General features: G+C 52.8%; 1 pseudogene; it reads left to right on the forward strand.

Moving 5' to 3' along the window:
- The first annotated feature begins 2,339 nt into the window (after positions 1-2,339).
- The window catches only part of LOC144123855 (uncharacterized), a 32,213-nt pseudogene continuing 17,053 nt past the window's right edge, over positions 2,340-17,499 (forward strand).

The raw sequence follows: 17,499 nt of genomic DNA on the forward strand, positions 1-17,499 counted from the left end.
ATAAGCTTCGCATCTTGGGAATGTGGCTGCAGGAGAAAGGCAAACGAGACCATACCATCCAGCTCTTGGAACACTCCACGAAACAGATATGCAGGATGTTAAGCCGGATTACGAACAAGAGAAAAGGGGTGAAGGAGCGAGATGCGTTACGGATCACTTCTGCGCTCATCATACCGAGGATGACGTACGCGCTTCCGTACCTACAACCTAATAAAGGGGAAAAGAACAAAATGGAAACATGCATCAGAAAGGCGTATAAGCAAGCCTTAGGCGTCATGACCTGCGCCTCGACAGAAAAGTTAATGAACATGGGTGTGTACGGCACCTATGAGGAGCACAGTGAAACTATGCTCAGATTTCAACTCGAAAGACTTAAAAGAACAGCCACTGGCCGCGCACTACTGCTAAAGCTAGGATACCCGGCAGAAGGCGAGGGCGAAGACAAGACAGACATTGACAGCCAAATTAGGAGCACTTTCTTGGTTAAACCAGTGCCCAGAAACATGGACCCGAAGAACCACGAAGGAAGACGGGCGGCGAGATCATTGGAGTTGGACAGTTTCCTAAAGAAGAAACAGATGGTTCTGTATGTTGACGCGTCCAAGTACAGAACGAAGGAAAACGCTAGGGCGGTAGCAGTGGTGAACGCCAATGGGAAGATAATTACTGGTGCATCAGTGCGCACAAGGACAACTCAAGCAGCGGAAGAGATCGCCATAGCTCTAGCCCTGACTGAAGCCCATCGGCAGGGACTGAGTTACTGGATAGCGACGGATTCTCAGGCTGCAGCGAGGGCATACAGAGATGGCAGGATCGGCCAAAAAGCCGCGAGGATTCTCTTCGCACAAAACCAACACAGACATGGATCAAACAACACACACATTCAACACACCATCATTTGGGTCCCTGACACTGGGGTTGAGGGAAATCTCATGGCAGACACCGTTGTCCGAGGGTTCACGAACCGGAGGGCGGGTTTGCCGGTCGAACCCTTCAGCACGCCAGAATCGTACGGGGAGGCAATGAGGGCGTTGTTGGGAGCGCGCAAGAAGTACTCGGCTCCGGCGGATATCCTCAACAGAGAGCAGGCCACCACGCTCAGAAGACTACAAACAGACACCTACCCAAGCAGAGCCATGTATCATAAAATGTGGCCGAACAGATATGCGAAAGAGTGCGTGTGGTGTGGGGGCTACGCCACAACGTACCACGCCACCTGGGGCTGTGAAAAAAGCCCTTTACTACCAAAGATAAATAGCCCTAGTCTAGAGCAGTGGGAGGCCCTCCTGGCTGACTCCGACCCGAGCACACAGCTTATGCTGGTGACGAGGGCCAAGGCAGCGGCGGAGGCCAACGGGATCCTGGACTAGGGAATACCGACCACTGCAGCTCCACTTCTATCTATCCCCAACACCCTACTCCCTTACTCTTCCTTCTGTGAAAATAAATGTTTTTACTACTACTACTAGACAGAGATACTGTGTCATTTCCTTTGTCCGAAAAATTGGCAGTTGCTTATCTCGGCTATGCCAGGATATACGTAGCGCCAGGGAATCCGAGCTGTTCGTCCTACCACTATTACGACCTGGACGGAAACGTGCTCCCCCTGGGGAGTGCGATCACATCAAGATCGTGACTGCATCGAGGTAACGCATCCCCAAAGTTCTCAAGATCATGGTCCTGGACCTCCTGCAAAACAAGAGCGGTTGTAACGATGAGACTATCAACAAGCTTAGCGCTAAGGCAATGAATGACAACCGGCTCATACACCAAATACCAGCTCGACGGGCGGGCATGCGTGAAGACCATCTCGTGTGCCTCGTCCAGTCGCTCGTGATCAGTCACATTGCCTACATTAAGGCCTACCTCAACTGGCAGGCGACTGAAAGGACCAAGCTCAACACGCTGATTAGAGGGGCTTACAAGCGGCGCTGGGCCTAATGGAGTACACGATTTCGGATCGGCTCCTGCAGCTCGGCGTCCATAACACCCTACAATAACTAGCTGAGGCGCATCCCAAAGCGTAAATGGAGCGCGTCTCTACCATCAAGAAGGGCCGCAGTATACTGATGTTCCTCGGTTACAACCCCCGAGCTCCCAGTGGGCAACCGCGCGAGATCAGCGAGGAGGCGAGGGCCCACATCCATGTGGACCCCATCCCGTAGAACCTGCACCCAAAGTACATCCAAGAACGGCGGAAGACAAGGGCAAAGGCCCTCACCGACCAACACGCCTAAGACCCACACGCCCGGTACGTGGACGCAGCGAAATACAAGCGAGAAGACTTCGCGGCAGTGGTCGTTGTGGCGGCTACCGGCACTAAGACAACGGCAGCGAGCATGCCGTTCACGGACGCTGAAGACGCCGAGCAGGTTGCCATCGCTCTGGCTACCTCCGAGGCCGACTGTCGCACCTTGTTCAGCGACTCGAGGAACGCCATGTGCAATTTTAAAGGGGCGAGTGTTCGCGCCGACGGCCACCATTATCGGCAAGCTCCAGCTCAAAGACCGCGGCGGCACCATTCGTATCAAGTGGTTCCCAGCGCACGCGCGTGAGTGTGCATCCTCACCGAACCACAACGAGACGGCTCATTCGGCGGCGCGAGCGCTTACCTTCTGCGCCACCGAGAGGGACTGTTCCGTGTGGTGGCTCGAAACCAACGACCGAGTGTCCTTTTACGGCGAAGTTACGAAGTGTTACCCCATAGCCCGACGGACAATGCCGCCTCCACACCCGGCAATCAGTCGGGAGGAGGCCGTCATCCTAAGGCAGACACAGACCGCGTCACTCCTCGCCCCGGCAGTGCTACACGTTCTTCATCCAGAACTATGTCCGAGTGGTGGGTGGAGTGTTTGTGCAGTGTGTGTGGCGGACCGATGGCACATCATGTGGGACTGTGCCAATTTCCCGACCGAAACTACCTCCAGGACATACCCGCCCGGGCTTCGGAGAGCCGTGCAGTCTTCAGACAAGGACACTCAACTATGGGCCGTCCAACAGGCCCTGGGTGCACTCGAAAAGCACGAGCCTCACGACCCACCACAAATGGGCCGAAATCGGGTAGTGCCAATTAGAGCATAACCCCGGGTCGACGCTAGTCCAACGTCACGACATGTTAAACTCTCGGTTGCCGGAATTTTAATCAATTTCTTTCCTATCCTATACTAAAAACAACAGAAAAAATACAATGCTTTGAGCCGTCGTGGAAAAGAAAACAAAAATTTAGAAAAAAAATGTAATGAACGCAAAATAAATAAAAACGGAATGGAAAGGAAGACCGCAGTTACAGGGGAAGGGGGGGGATAAATTGTTGACACATGTAATGGTCACGGCTTGGGTGGCTGAAGAGAACGAATAAGAGTAAGAGGTGAAAAAATACAAAAGACCAACGGGGAGCAACAATAAGAGCCAGCTACAATCAACCAGATGTTTACCAATGCAGAGCAAAAAAATAAAAAGAAAAGGAAAATGAATTGAACGCAAGAATCCACAAACATAAGGAAATGAAAAATTAACAACACAAAAATAAACAAAACGTAAAAAACTACATTGCGTACAGTCGTCGTGGAGAAAAAAAACGCGTTCAAGAAAGTCCCAGGCTTTCCAAATTCCTGTACGTAAGCACGTAAGCAGACAATCTCCCTCAGAATTATGAAATTGAAAATTTTAAATTTGTTTTGGGGGAAAGGAAATGGCGCAGTATATGTGTCACATCTTTTCGGACACCTGAACCGCACCGTAAGACAAGGGATAAAGGAGGGATTGAGAGAAGAAAGGAGCAAAGACGTACCGTAGTGGAGGGCATAATTTCGACCACCTGGGAATTTTTAACATGCACTCACATGGCACAGCACACGGGCGCCTTAGTGTTTCGCCTCCATCGAAACGCAGCCGTCCCGGTTGGAAACCCACCGCAACGGCTGTGTTTCGATGGACGCGAAACGCTAAGCCGCCCGTGTGCTTTTCGAAGTCAGTGCACGTTAAAGATCCCCAGGTTTGCATTTTGCTTCCATATTTAGCGGACACCCTTTTAGCCGACATACCCCAGTAATGCTTTCGGATTAAAAATAATAAAATAACAGTAAATTCTAAAAAACACGAAAAACAAATCGAAAAAAATAGCTGCGGTTCAACTATGCTCAACCTGGTTATAGAGCAAAAGCTGTAGTGTATCGGGCAACTAGACGCGGCTTGGTGTCTGTAACGTTGAGTGCGTTCCGCACACTGCATAGGCCGCGCGTCCAACCTACCACCCTGGCAGGTGGCAATTAATGGTTGATCGCGAGTGGTTTGTCGCCAATAATGCTTGCAGCACACACCGCCACGTTCCTCCTCAAAGCGCGATTGAGGCGTCCAATGATCCACCAATCTACAATTTTCTTCGAATGCAAAGGTAAGGCACATAACTTGCCCCCTGGGACAGCGGACATCTCAGTCGTGCTTTAACATACGTAGCGTTAGAGACAGATGTGCGTTGCATGCTTTGGCGTTTACAACATTGCAGCAGAAACGCGCCACTGAAGCTATAGATTGTCGACGTTCGTGTGTTCATTGCGGTTGGTGTTGACAGCGTAGACTGCGATGACTTTGAAGAAGAGAAGTCGCATAACTGGCTCCCTGGGACCAAAATTATTCTGGGAATATAAAAAGAACGAAAAATAGTGTCCCTGCTGTGCCAGGGACATTTCATTGTTCTTTTTATCGTCCCAAAATAATTTTTGTCCCAGGGAGCCAGTTATGCGCCTTCCTTTGTTCAAAATCATCGCAATCTGGAACGCTGTGCCAGGGATATTTTATTTTGAAGCGAAAAGCTTCACTATGCTAGTTAACACCACGCTGCGCGCGAGCCAGCATATGTCGGAGCACGAGTCTCCGTCGCCTTTTCTCTCTGTCTCGCTCCCAAGTCACTCCGAGCTACAGGTATCCCGCCACTGCGCAGCGCCGCGCCTTTCCTCAAAATGCAGCTTTCAGTTTTCAGTTACCCGCCGCGGTGGCTCAGTGGTTAGTGCGCTCGACTACTGATCCGGAGTTCCCGGGTTCGAACCCGGCCCCGCCGCGGTGGCTCAGTGGTTAGGGCGCTCGACTACTGATCCGGAGTTCCCGGGTTCGAACCCGACCGCGGCGGCTGCATTTTTATGGAGGAAAAACGCAAAGGCGCCCGTGTGCTGTGCGATGTCAGTGCACTGTAAAGATCCCGAGGTGGTCGAAATTATTCCGGAGCCCTCCACTACGGCAGCTCTTCTTCCTTTCTTTCACTCCCTCCTTTATCCCTTCCCTTAAGGCGCGGTTCAGGTGTCCAACGATATATGAGACAGATACTGTGCCATTTCCTTTCCCCCAAAAAGCCAATTATTATTATTATTTCTTCTCACCCTCCCTCCTTTATACCTTCCTTTACGGCACGGTTTTGGTGTCCATCGAGATATGTGAGACGGTTATTGTGCCATTTCCTTTCCTCAAAAACTAAACAAAACAAGTGAGCCGACGCCGTTCATAGAATTCATTTGCGTTGACAACTTTACGACCCGCCGAGGTTGCTCAGTGATTAGGACGCTCGGCTGCTGATCCGGAGTTCCCGGGTTCGAACACGACCGCGGCGAATGGGTTTTTATGGAGGCAAAACGCTAAGGCGCCAGTGTGCTCTGCAATGTCAGTGCACGTTAAAGATCCCCAGGTGGATGAAACTATTCCGGAGCCCTCCACTACGGCACCTCTCTCTTCCTTTCTTCTTTCACTCCCTCCTCTATCCCTTCCCTTACGGCGTGGCTCAGGTGTCCAACGATATATTATCCAGATATTGCGCCATTTCTTTTCCCACGAAACCAATTATTATTTGACAACTTTGCAAAGGCTGTCCACTTTCACGAAAGGAAAGGCGCACAACCACTCCGTGGGTCAGTGGAGACCTCAATCTCGCTTTCAGTAGCATGGCGTTGGCGTCAAAAGCCTGCTTTGATTGCGTTCCGCACACTGGATAGGCAGCGCGCCCTCCCTGCCATGCACAGTGGGAGGTGGCATGCAGTTAATGGTTGATCGCGAGAGATTTGTCACCAAATGAACGCTACAGCCTAGGTATTGCTGCAGTGCCGCATGTCAGCCACAACGCTGACACCGCTAATTCATTCATTCCACATCTCTCTCTCACCACGAATCAAAGCACGATTGAGGCGTCCACATATCCAGGGAGCCAGTTATGCGCTCTTCATTTGCTCTAAGCCATCGCCGTCTAGAACATTGTCAACGCCAAAGCCAATGAACACAGTGAACGCCATCTTTCGCTTTTTATATCCTGGATTAGCCGTGCTCATCAACATAAATTTTTTTGTTTTTTCAGAATCCCACAATAACTTTTGTCCCAGACAGCAAGTTATGGGCCTTCCTTTCTTCAAAATCATCGCACTCCACGCTGCCAACGCCAACGGCAATGAACACAATGAACGTCGACGGCCTATAGCTTCAGTGGCGCATTTTGTGCTACAACGTTGTGATCGCCAAAGCATGCAACGCACATCTGTCACTGACGTATGTTAAAGCACGACTGAGATGCCCACAGTCCCAGGGGGAAAGTTATGAGCCTTTCATTTGATTTCAAAGAAAATTAAAGACTTTTATGAACACTTGTTTTGAGGAACGGAAATAGCGTAGTAACTGGTGGACCGGCAAACAGCTCCCGGCAGCGGCGATGGCGCATGGCGGAACACCTGTGGTTCGGCTGAAGGTCGCCTGAAGGTCAAGCTTTGGCGTACGCCAAACGCACCGCAGCTTGTCGCAGTGAAGCTTTCGCTTCAAAAACTACGGGCGGGGCCGAACGTACACAGCTGAGGCAAATGTACAATTTCGCGCGGTAGCCGCTTGACAGATTATCAAGACGTAGAAAAATGCCAACAACAATAACAACCCGCAACGACCAAAACGTTTTTCCAGCACAAGGGCACGGCAACCATAAGCGCCACTTGGTAATCATCTAGCAGCATACCTTATATGCCGCACAACGAACGCACTTTTATAAAAAAACACGGCCTCCATATCAATCAGTAAAATTTCGGGAAATGTTCACTGCACCGTAGGCATCACACGGCGTATTAAACGCACGTTCCAAGAAAGCAAACCATCTGCAAGAAAGCACGTTCACTACACAAGTACGTTCGCTCAGTACCTATAACGCAGTAATTATTTGACCAATGGACAGAATAAGACACAAGCAAGCATTGAAACGCTCGTTTCTGTGTATACGTTTGACCGTGTTCACACAACAGAAACGCAGTGGTCACAGCAATGCGACATGACCGTGCCTCTATCACGGTACTTGATTCTTACCGTCCTCAACACTCCTGCAACGCCGTTTTGTCGGACATGGCGACAAGTACACTCAATTAAACGTAAAACTTGAGGAATAGAGCAGGCACTATAGATTGGTAAAGAAGGAAACTCACCATTAAGTAGACGACTCTGAAGTGCGTCAACGTGAAAGCGATGCTATCTTACCTATTTGGCGCAAGGTGGTCAAGCGGAAACTGGCCGCTCGCATCTCGTCAACACGGCTCCGCGCAGACAGTCCAGGGCAAAAGTTCTCATGCACACGGCGCATTCATCAAGAGTCAAAACGCGGACACTACCGCAGCACTGCTCACTGCATAGTTCCCAAAGTGCACACGCAGGCGCACTACTCGCAATGTCGTCACCAGCGCAGCCGACGCGATCTCTTCGTCGTGACGAACCTCCGCGTTCCTCGTACCCTCGGCGACATCTCGCTTGCGGAGCGACACGAATAAAGGCTGTTTCACACTGAAAGAGGAACTGCGAGCGCGTGGCCGCCACCATTCGCGAAGCGCTGCCGCCGCCAGCGGGGTAGAATCTGCGACAAAGACGCATGCGCAGAACAAGCACGGGCACGGCCGGCTGCACTTTCCGCGCATGCGCCTCGAGGCACCAATCCAGTCTACCTCTCCCCCACAGCGGTACTCAACTAGCGGCGGCCACGCGCTCCAAGTATCCCTCTAAGTGTGAAACAGCCTGTACTCAGCCTATCAGAAACATGTCCTGGCGAAAACGACAAGCTCTGCACAAGTCACGCCGCGATCACGGCTACGACACCCCTTCACACTCCACCGTTCCCAGGCCCACTTCGAGCACACGACCCCTTCACGAATACCCTGCGTCGCTGACGCAATATCGCAGCTGTTCTTAAAAATTGCACGTCCTGATGCCCGCGCAGGGAACGCTAGGGCGAATTCAAGCGGTGTTGGGACGCCGGCAAAAGGAAGTTTCTTTTCACTTAAACGGCGCAAGCTACAACTTTTGCGACCACGCTAATCGGCGGCACTTTACGCGCATTAAATGAGGCAGCGAACTTGCAAGACTAGCTACTAAAGTGACGCCTTCCGTCCACCCTCCCGGCCGTTCAGGTGTCCTGCACAGCTACAAGAACGTCTTGGACGACGACCGACAATGTCGGTATCGCGTGAAATACTGAAACTTTGCTATCGGCAGCGTGCTAACATACTTCCTATAGTACACTCACGACCGCTCAGATCACACCACAGCCGCCCTCAACAAAGGAAATCCGGCCAGCCTGCACCAGGCCTACTACTTGCTCCTACCACCAGTCCCGCGTCGACAGACCTCCTGAGAGGCGGTTCTGGCCACTGACCATGGTTGCAGTCATGTGACTCAGTGCTGTGACTAACTCATCGCAACGCGCCTAATAACGGTGCCGTGCTGAAAGAGGAAGTTGTATGGAGAGTGCCGGGCCGACGCGCCATCAGCTTGACACAGCTTAAGCCTGGTTTCGCAAGAAAGTTCCCTCGCAGCATTACTGAAGCGAAAGCTTTGCTTTGGCTATGGGCGACCGGGCGTCGCATCGAAGAGAACCAGCGTTCCGCTGGGCGCATCAGTGCATCGGTGGTCTATAATAATAATAATAATTGGTTTTTGGTGGAAAGGAAATGGCGCAGTATCTGTCTCATATATCGTTGGACACCTGAACCGCGCCGTAAGGGAAGGGATAAAGGAGGGAGTGAAAGAAGAGAGGAACAAATAGGTCCGTAGGGGAGGGCTCCGGAATAATTTCGACCACCTGGGGATCTTTAACGTGCACTGACATCGCACAGCACACGGTCTATGCGGAATACAATTTCTAGCCGCACGTTAAAGATATGCAAGTGGTCGAAATTATTCCGGAGCCCTCCACTGCGGCACCTCTTTTTTCATTTCCTTTCTCGCTCCCTTCCTAGTCTTCCCTTACGGCGCGATTCAGGTGTCGGCCGATATGTTAGAGAGATACTGTGCCATTTCCTTTGCCCAAAAAATTGGCAGTGGCTTAGCTCGGCTATACCAGGATATACGTAGCGAGAGGTACGTTTCCCTGGCTAAGCTTGTGGTCACTGTATGTTTAGCAATGAGAGACATTGGGTATGCACATCTTTTATTCATCTTGTGACAGAGACAAAGACTGCGCGATGATCTGTGAAGTAGCATGCAGCGGTCTCAATTTTTTCGATACAGTATTTCGATTTCGTTTAGTATACAAGCTCAATAGTAGTTCCCCATTGTGTAGTCTGGCAACCGCAACCAGTGGGCAACCGCGCGAGATCAGCGAGGAGGCGAGGGCCCACATCCACGTGGACCCCATCCCGAAGAACGTGCACCCCGAGTACATCCAAGAACGGTGGCAGAAGCGGCCAAAGCCCTCACTGAGCAGCACGCCCAAGACCCCCACTCCCGGTACGTGGACGCAGCGAAATACAAGCGAGAAGGCTTCGCGGCAGTGGTCATTGCGGCGGCTACCGGCACCAAGACAACTGTAGCAAGCGTGCGATGCACGGACGCCACAGACGCCGAGGAGGTTGCCTTCACTCTGGCGACCTCCGAGGCCGACTGTCGCACCGAGCTCAGCGACTCGAGAAACGCCATGCGCAATTTTGCCAAGAGGCGAGTGCAAGCTCTAGCTCTAAGACCACGGTGGCACCATTCGTATCAAGTGGTTCCCCGTGCACGCGCGTGAGTGTGCATCCTCACCGAACCACAACGAGGCGGCTCATTCGGCGGCGCGAGCGCTTATCTTCCGCGCCGCCAAGAGGGACCGTTAGTGGGGTAGTTCGAAACCAAGGACCGAGTGAAGAATTACGGCGAACTTACGAAGTGTTACCGCTAGGTGGCGCCGCCCTGTTTAGCTGGCTGCCTATCGAGCTCCGCTTTCACCTGCCCCTGGCCTAATCCAGGGCTTCGCCCGCCCCTGGATTTCCTCTCCATCGTTTCCGGAAGGCTTCCGAAGCACGTGGATACCATCGGCATCACGGCCCGCTGCCGGGCTGGCCCTTCAAGCGCCTCCAAAAGTCTGAAGCGGCGCGGCGCCTCGCTAACCCTAACGCGCCGCGCCTGCACCTCTGCAATGCAGCGTCTCACGAAGCCCCTGCAGCCCAGACCCACTGATGCCGCCACCGCGGGGCCTACTCCAACCGCCCACGCCACCGCGCAAAATCCTGTCGCAACCAACACTGTGAGCGACGCTGGGAGCTCCGGATCGACGGCCGCGGCGCAGCCGGCAGCGTTCGTCGTCGCCGCAGCGTCCACTGCTCGCCAACTCCACGCTCTAAGAGACGTCAACACCTTTGGGCCCATAGACGCGTCGCAGCCGCCTGCGTTCGTCGACGCCGCCGGTGCCGCCGCGCCTACACCAGCCACATTACCCGCTGACACCAAGACCTGCAGCCCGGCACCAGCGTCCCAGATTGCGCCCCAGGCTGACGATTCGTCGGCAGACATGGACTTCATGGCGTCCCCGGTAGACGACACTTCATCCCCGGAAATCGGCTGGAGCACCATCGGTGCCAGCCGTAAGCCTGCTTCCGCCACCCGACCCCGCTCCGAGCTCATCACTGTTGGCATACAACTCCCTCCTGGTACCCTCAATCCCAAGCTGCCTCTCTACGACGTGCTCGCCGCAGTCACCTCCGCTGCACAACTTTCCTCCAAGACCAGTGCAGACATCACCCTTCAGGCCAAGCCAGCCCAAAGCCTTGTGTTTTTAAAAACTCATTCTCCTCTCACCGCCCACCTCCTACTTTCTATCACGCACCTTCACCTTCACGGTAAGCCTGTCAGCATCAAAACTTATTCCCCCCATCCTCCCATCTCATGCCTCGGCGTCATCCATAACGCCGGTGGCCACTTCACTCCTGATGAGCTCATGCATGAACTAGAATCTTTCAAAACAGATATTCTCGCTGCACGCATGATGGGATCCACTCAATCAGTGCTCATAACGTTCGCTGGTACCGTCATCCCCCACTTTGTATATTTCAAACGCGTTGCCTTCCGGTGCCGTCCTCATAAACCTAAGCCTCCCACCTGCACCCCTTGTCTCACTCTAGGCCACCGCGCCCACCAATGCCCCCAGCACAGCGCTCCGGCAAAGTGCCGTCGCTGTGCTGCTCCTCTACCCGCTGACCCTTCCGCTCATGTGTGTGCCCAGCCCTGGTGCGTTCATTGCCAGGTGAATACCCACCCTTCCCTCGACCCCACTTGCCCCTTCCTCCTTGCTAAACAACGCGAGTGTGCTAAAGCTGCATACCTCCGACGCCTAGCTTTGCGCCGGGCCACTCAACCCACCACCCCCTCCTCCTCCTCCTCGTCCTCCTCCTCTAATCATGAATATCCATCAGCTCCGATCACGTCACCACTAGGCTCGTTCGCCGCCATAGTTAAAGGATCCTCGGTGCCAGCGTCCCTCTCTTCCACTACACCACCCTCTCCATCCTTGACTGACGCGAGCCGCTCCTTCGACCTCCGGCTAGCAATGCTCGAACGCCAGCAGCGAGAGCAGCAGCGCATTTCCCACGATCTACAACAGCAGATACATGCTTTGACTCAAACCCTCCAGACAACCACCTCCTCTCTTACCTCCCAGCTTAGCAAGCTAAATGAGCACCTTGCCACGTTCCCCACTCCCTCCTCCAGCGCCCAGGTCGCCCCTTTGGCTGACCTTGTCGAAACCACCACACAGGCACATCACACTCGCTTGGTTCAGCTGGAAACTTCGGTTCTCCAGATTCTTACCACCCTCCAAGCACAATCAAAGCAATTGGAATCTTTCACATCTATGCTCCAATCCGTCCATGAGTCACTGCCCCCGGCAAAAAAGAAGGAACGCGTACCATCGCGTTCCTCTCCACTCTCATAATGGCGTTTGGCGAGGACCTCGAAATTGTGCAGTGGAACTGCCGAAATCTTTGCCACAATAAGACCCCCCTCCACCAGTACCTACTCACCCGCCCCTCTCTGCCTCATTTTCTCCTTCTCCAGGAGACCCGGACGGCCCGCAATGTCCCAGGCTACCGCGCCTACCATGCCACTACGGCCACGCCACTTGCGTCTATTTATGTACGCAGTGACGTGCTCGTAGAGCAAATTGACATCCCCTCCACCCTCCTTAAATATTTAGTTTGTGTGGTTTATTACCACCCTTCTTCCCGCATCTCACTCGTCCTTTTGTCTTTTTATAACCCCCCCTGTCACTTCCTCTTTATTCTCTGCTCTGGGCAAATTCCTTCACTCTCTTCCTTCTACCTCCCATCTCCTCTTTGGTGGTGACTTTAATGCCCCTCACACACTCTGGGGCTACCCACAAACCCTCAAACCCGGCCGCCTCCTGCATTGTCTGGCCCAGGAACGCCACCTCACCCTTCTTAATACTCCTGGCTCTCCTACTCGAGCGGGCATTGCCTCACAACGCTCCACGACACCCGACCTCACTTTCTCTCGGGGTTCACTTTCCTTTCACTGGCAGGTGACAGCCGAAACTCTTCTAAGTGACCACTTTCTCATCCATATCACCACCTCTCTTTCCCACATCCCTCGCTGTCATCCGGTTGTTCACACTGACTGGCATGCTTTTCGCACAAATCTCGCCTCCGACTCCTTTCAATCCTACGACGACTGGACGTCGCGCATCTCTGCAGCGCTCACGTCCAGTAGCCGTCGCGTTCGCTCTCGTTACCCAATCCAGGACCCAGATCCACACCTTATCCGTTTATGGCGTCGCCGTAAACGTCTTCAACGCTCCTTTCGCTCCCAACCACACAATGCCCAACTTTCCTCCCGGATCACTGCTCTGCGGGCTGAGATCGTCGCCCACTGCGCCTCCCTCGAGCATTCTCGTTGGAGTGCTCTTTGTGATGGCCTTGATTCTGGATTGCACTCGCGATCCGCATGGTCTCTCTTTAAATCCCTCCTTGGCAGTAAGCCTGCCCTTGCTCCCACTCTAGCTAAAGCCCTCACTCAGGGGACTCCCTCCGAAGTTTTTGATCAACTCGCCTCTCTCTACCTCCCGCCCCCTCTGGCACCCTCCTACCCGGTGTATTCAGGTGGACCTAACCCCGATCTGGACCAATGCTTCACTCTCCGGGAGCTCGAATCTGCTCTGGCTGCTAATTCTACACGCTCGGCTCCCGGTGAGGATGCCATTACATACACCACACTTCGTAACCTTCCTGACTGCGCCAAAGAATTCCTCCTTCAAACCTACAATGAGGCCTGGGAGAGCGGCTGCTTGCCGAGCTCCTGGACATCCTCCCTTATTTCTATGATTCCAAAGCCGGGCAAACCTCCCTCTCTCTCTAACCTCCGCCCAATCTCCCTGACGTCGTGCGTTGGTAAGACCCTTGAGCGAATGGCTCTGACTCGCCTCTCTGATTTTCTTGAGGCACGGGAGTTCTTCCCCCATTCTCTCATTGGCTTCCGACGACGCGTCTGTGCACAGGACATGTTTCTGATTCTCCAGCAAACGTTCCTGTCCCCTACACCCACTCAAATTTACGCACTTGTGACTGTCGATGTTCGCAAGGCCTTTGACGGTGTTTGCCACGATCACATCCTTTCTCAACTCGCCTCTTTGGATTGTGGCTCCCGCATGTACTCCTATATCCGCTCATTCCTCTCTAAACGTGTGGCTCGCTTTCGAGTAGATACCCACTTGTCTAACCCACACCACCTCACCCGTGGCACTCCTCAAGGTGCTGTTCTCTCTCCTACCCTTTTCAATCTCGCTATGGCCCCTCTCGCCTCCCAGCTAGCTGAAATTCCCGACCTGCATCATATATTTTACGCCGATGACATCACTCTCTGGTGTTCATCTCGCTCTCCCGGTCACGTACAGGACACCCTGCAACGTGGCCTAGATCTCATCGACTCCTTTCTCACCACCGCTGGCCTCTCTCCTGCTCCTGAGAAATCCGAGCTTCTCCTTCTCAACCATTCCTCCTACCAGCGCTCACACAACCACTTCGTCTCTCTCCACCTTTCTGGCTCTCCCATTCCTGTCGTCACACAGTGCAAAGTTCTTGGCTTCCCTTTGCATGCGGCTAAAAATGTGCAAGCCCTCCACCGCGCTGTCACCACCTGCCACTCTGTAACTCACCTCCTGCGGCGCGTGGTCACTCGACGCTCAGGTCTCCACGAGGCTCACGCGTGCCGCGTTGCCCACGCGCTGGCCCTCAACAAAGTCTTGTACTTTGCACCCTACGCTTCCTTCAATCAGACTCAACTTAACGCTCTCGAGACTGCCCTTGTGGGCCTCTACAAGGCAGCTCTCAACCTCCCTATCACTACCTCTACCACTAAGCTCTTTGCCACAGGCCTCTTCCATCCTCTTCGTTCTCTTCTCAGTCTCCATCGTGACTCACAACTTGCCCGGCTTTCCCTTACCCGTCAGGGTCAGTGGTTATTGAATCAAGCGGGTATCTCGCCCATTCCAATCTCCCCGTTTACCTCTCCTATTCCCACCCCCGCTCCCAATCTTCGTATCCTTCCCCTCCCGACCAACATGTCCCCCGTCCTGCACGCCGGACGTCGTCATGCGGCCGCACAGCACCATTCCCCCCTCTTTGATACCCAGGGTGTAGCTTACACGGATGCCTCCTTCGTGGCTCCTCGAGGTTCCTGCGGCTACGCCCTGTACCATCCACACCTCCCTTCTCCTGAAACCCACACCAGCGGGCCGTATCTACACCCTCCAGACGCATTGTCCCTCGAGGTCCTCGCCATTGCGCATGCCCTCCAGTCCTTTGCCCTACTTCCCTCTCTCCAAGAGTACACAGTCTATTCAGACTCACAAGCCGCTATACACCACATACAGAAACGCACCCTGACCCCTTCTCTCCAACAGGAGGTCGAGCGAGCGGTCTCCGCACTGCAGCCTTCCATCGTTTTCCTCCGCTGGGTCCCTGGGCATTCAGGGATTGACGGCAATGAGCTGGCCCATCAGCTCGCCCGCGACACACTTTTCCGGGCACCGTTGATCCCCTGGCCCAAGCCCTCGGAGGACGGTGGGAGGCTCACCCTTCGCCGCACCATAAAAGAGGTCTACCTTGAGCTCCGCCTCGACAAACGCCTTTACCCTCCTCCTCATCCATCACTCACGGTGCCGGAGTCTCGCCTTCTTCGGCACATTCAGATGAATGCAGTTATCACCCCGTCCCGCCTCTTCCTCTATCGCTATCGATCGGACCCTTCCTGTCCCAACTGCCCCTGCATCTATGCGGACCTGGCCCATTGCCTCTTCTATTGCCCGGCTGCTCAGCAGTCGGGTTCCTTCCCCCCACCCTTTCTATCCATGACCACCTGGCTCGACTGGCTTGGCGCTGAAGGGGAAGAAGAACAGCGGCTTCTGGTCGCCCAGGCGGTCGACATGCTCGGCCTATAAATTATGGTCGAATAAAAGTCTTTACTACTACTACTACTACCGCCTAGCCCGACGAACAATGCCGCCTCCCCCCCCCCAGCACTCAGTCGGGAGGAGGCCGTCATCCTGAGGCAGATACAGACCGCGTCACTAACCCCCCCCCCCCCCGCAGTGCTGCACGTGGTTCATCCAGAACTCTGTCCGAGTGGTGTGTGCAGGGTTTGAACAGTGGGTCCGGCGGGCCGATGCCACATCATGTGGGACTGTGCCAATTTCCCGATTGAAACTACCCCCAGGGCATACCGACCCGAACTTCAAAAAGCAGTGCAGTCTTCAGAGAAGGACACAACTATGGGCCATCCAACAGGCCCGAGGTGCACTCAATAAGCACGAGCCTCACTACCCACCACAAACGGGCCGAAATGGGGCAGTGCAGAGTTGGGCATAACCCCGGGTTGATGCTTGTCCAACATCACGACGCGTTAAACCATCGGTTGCCGGCATTTTAATCAAGTTATTCCTATCCCATTCTAAACACAACAGAAAAATATACAATGCTTAGAGCCGTCTGAGAAAAAACTCGCGTTCGAGAAAACAAAAATTAAAAACGGGATGGAAAGGAACACCGCAGTTAGCGGGGGGAATAAATACCTGACACATCTAATGGTCACCCACCCATCCTGGAACGAGCTACCCAGTGAAGTTATAAATTCCGAGGCTAAGGGTTTTGAAGCTGCACTACGGGCATATTCTATGAGTGCATAAAAAAATGTTTTGTATACTAGCCTTGTTACCCGTCACCCTCTAAGTGATCTATGTACATTGCTCTGTTTTCCTTATTTAATTTCTGCCAGTCGGACCTACTCTTAATTACAATTGTTGTACTTTGCTTTTACGGCCACGCGCCTTTCTTCACATTGAACCACAGAGGCTGACGTTTTTGTGCGCTATTCAAACATTTTCTTTTTTTCCTGCCGTCATTGACGTGCAAAAATTCCTAATGTTCAAAGAGTTTCTTTTTCTGTTTTTGATTGTATTTTACATGCAAAAGTTTTAACAAGATATGTACTTTGTAAAACTGCAACTCCTGCCTTGGCCTGTGCCGGCACTATGAATAAATAAACAAATAAAAATGGTCATGGCTAGGCTGGCTGAAGAGAACAAATAAAAGTGTAAGAGGAGAAAAAATACAAAAGACCAAAAAGGAGCAACAATAAGAGCCAGGTACAATCAGCCAGACATATACCAATACAGAGCAAAAAAAAAATAAAAGGAAAAGGAAAATACAATGAACGCAAGATTTCAATAACATAGTGAAATGAAAAAGTAAAAACAAACATGAATAAATAAAACAGGAAAATGCATTGGGTACAGGCGTCGTGGAAGAAAAAACCGCGTTCAAGAGATTATCGGGGAAAGAAAATCCAAACCTAGATAAACCCATCACACGAGAAGAAGTCTATGCAGCAATTCGAAACACAACTAGGAATACGGCAGCGAGTGCGGACAAAATCAACAACGCACTCATCCGCAACCTCAGTGACGAGCTAGTCACAGAATTAACCGATTTTCTCAACAAGCAGTGGGCGGCGGAGACCGTTCCCGAGGATTGGAAGCATGCAGAGGTGGTTATGATTCCAAAACCGGGTAAAAAGCTACAAATCGAAAACCTAAGACCCATCTCCCTCACATCGTGCCTCGGCAAGCTGTACGAGAGAGTGGTAACATTAAGGCTACAACAATACATGGAGGATCACGAACTCTATCCCCACAGTATGTTCGGATTCAGGGCGAAGCTGTCGACCCAAGATGTACTTCTA

Source organism: Amblyomma americanum, chromosome 3, assembly GCF_052857255.1.
Source record: "Amblyomma americanum isolate KBUSLIRL-KWMA chromosome 3, ASM5285725v1, whole genome shotgun sequence".
Lineage (NCBI taxonomy): Eukaryota > Metazoa > Arthropoda > Arachnida > Ixodida > Ixodidae > Amblyomma > Amblyomma americanum.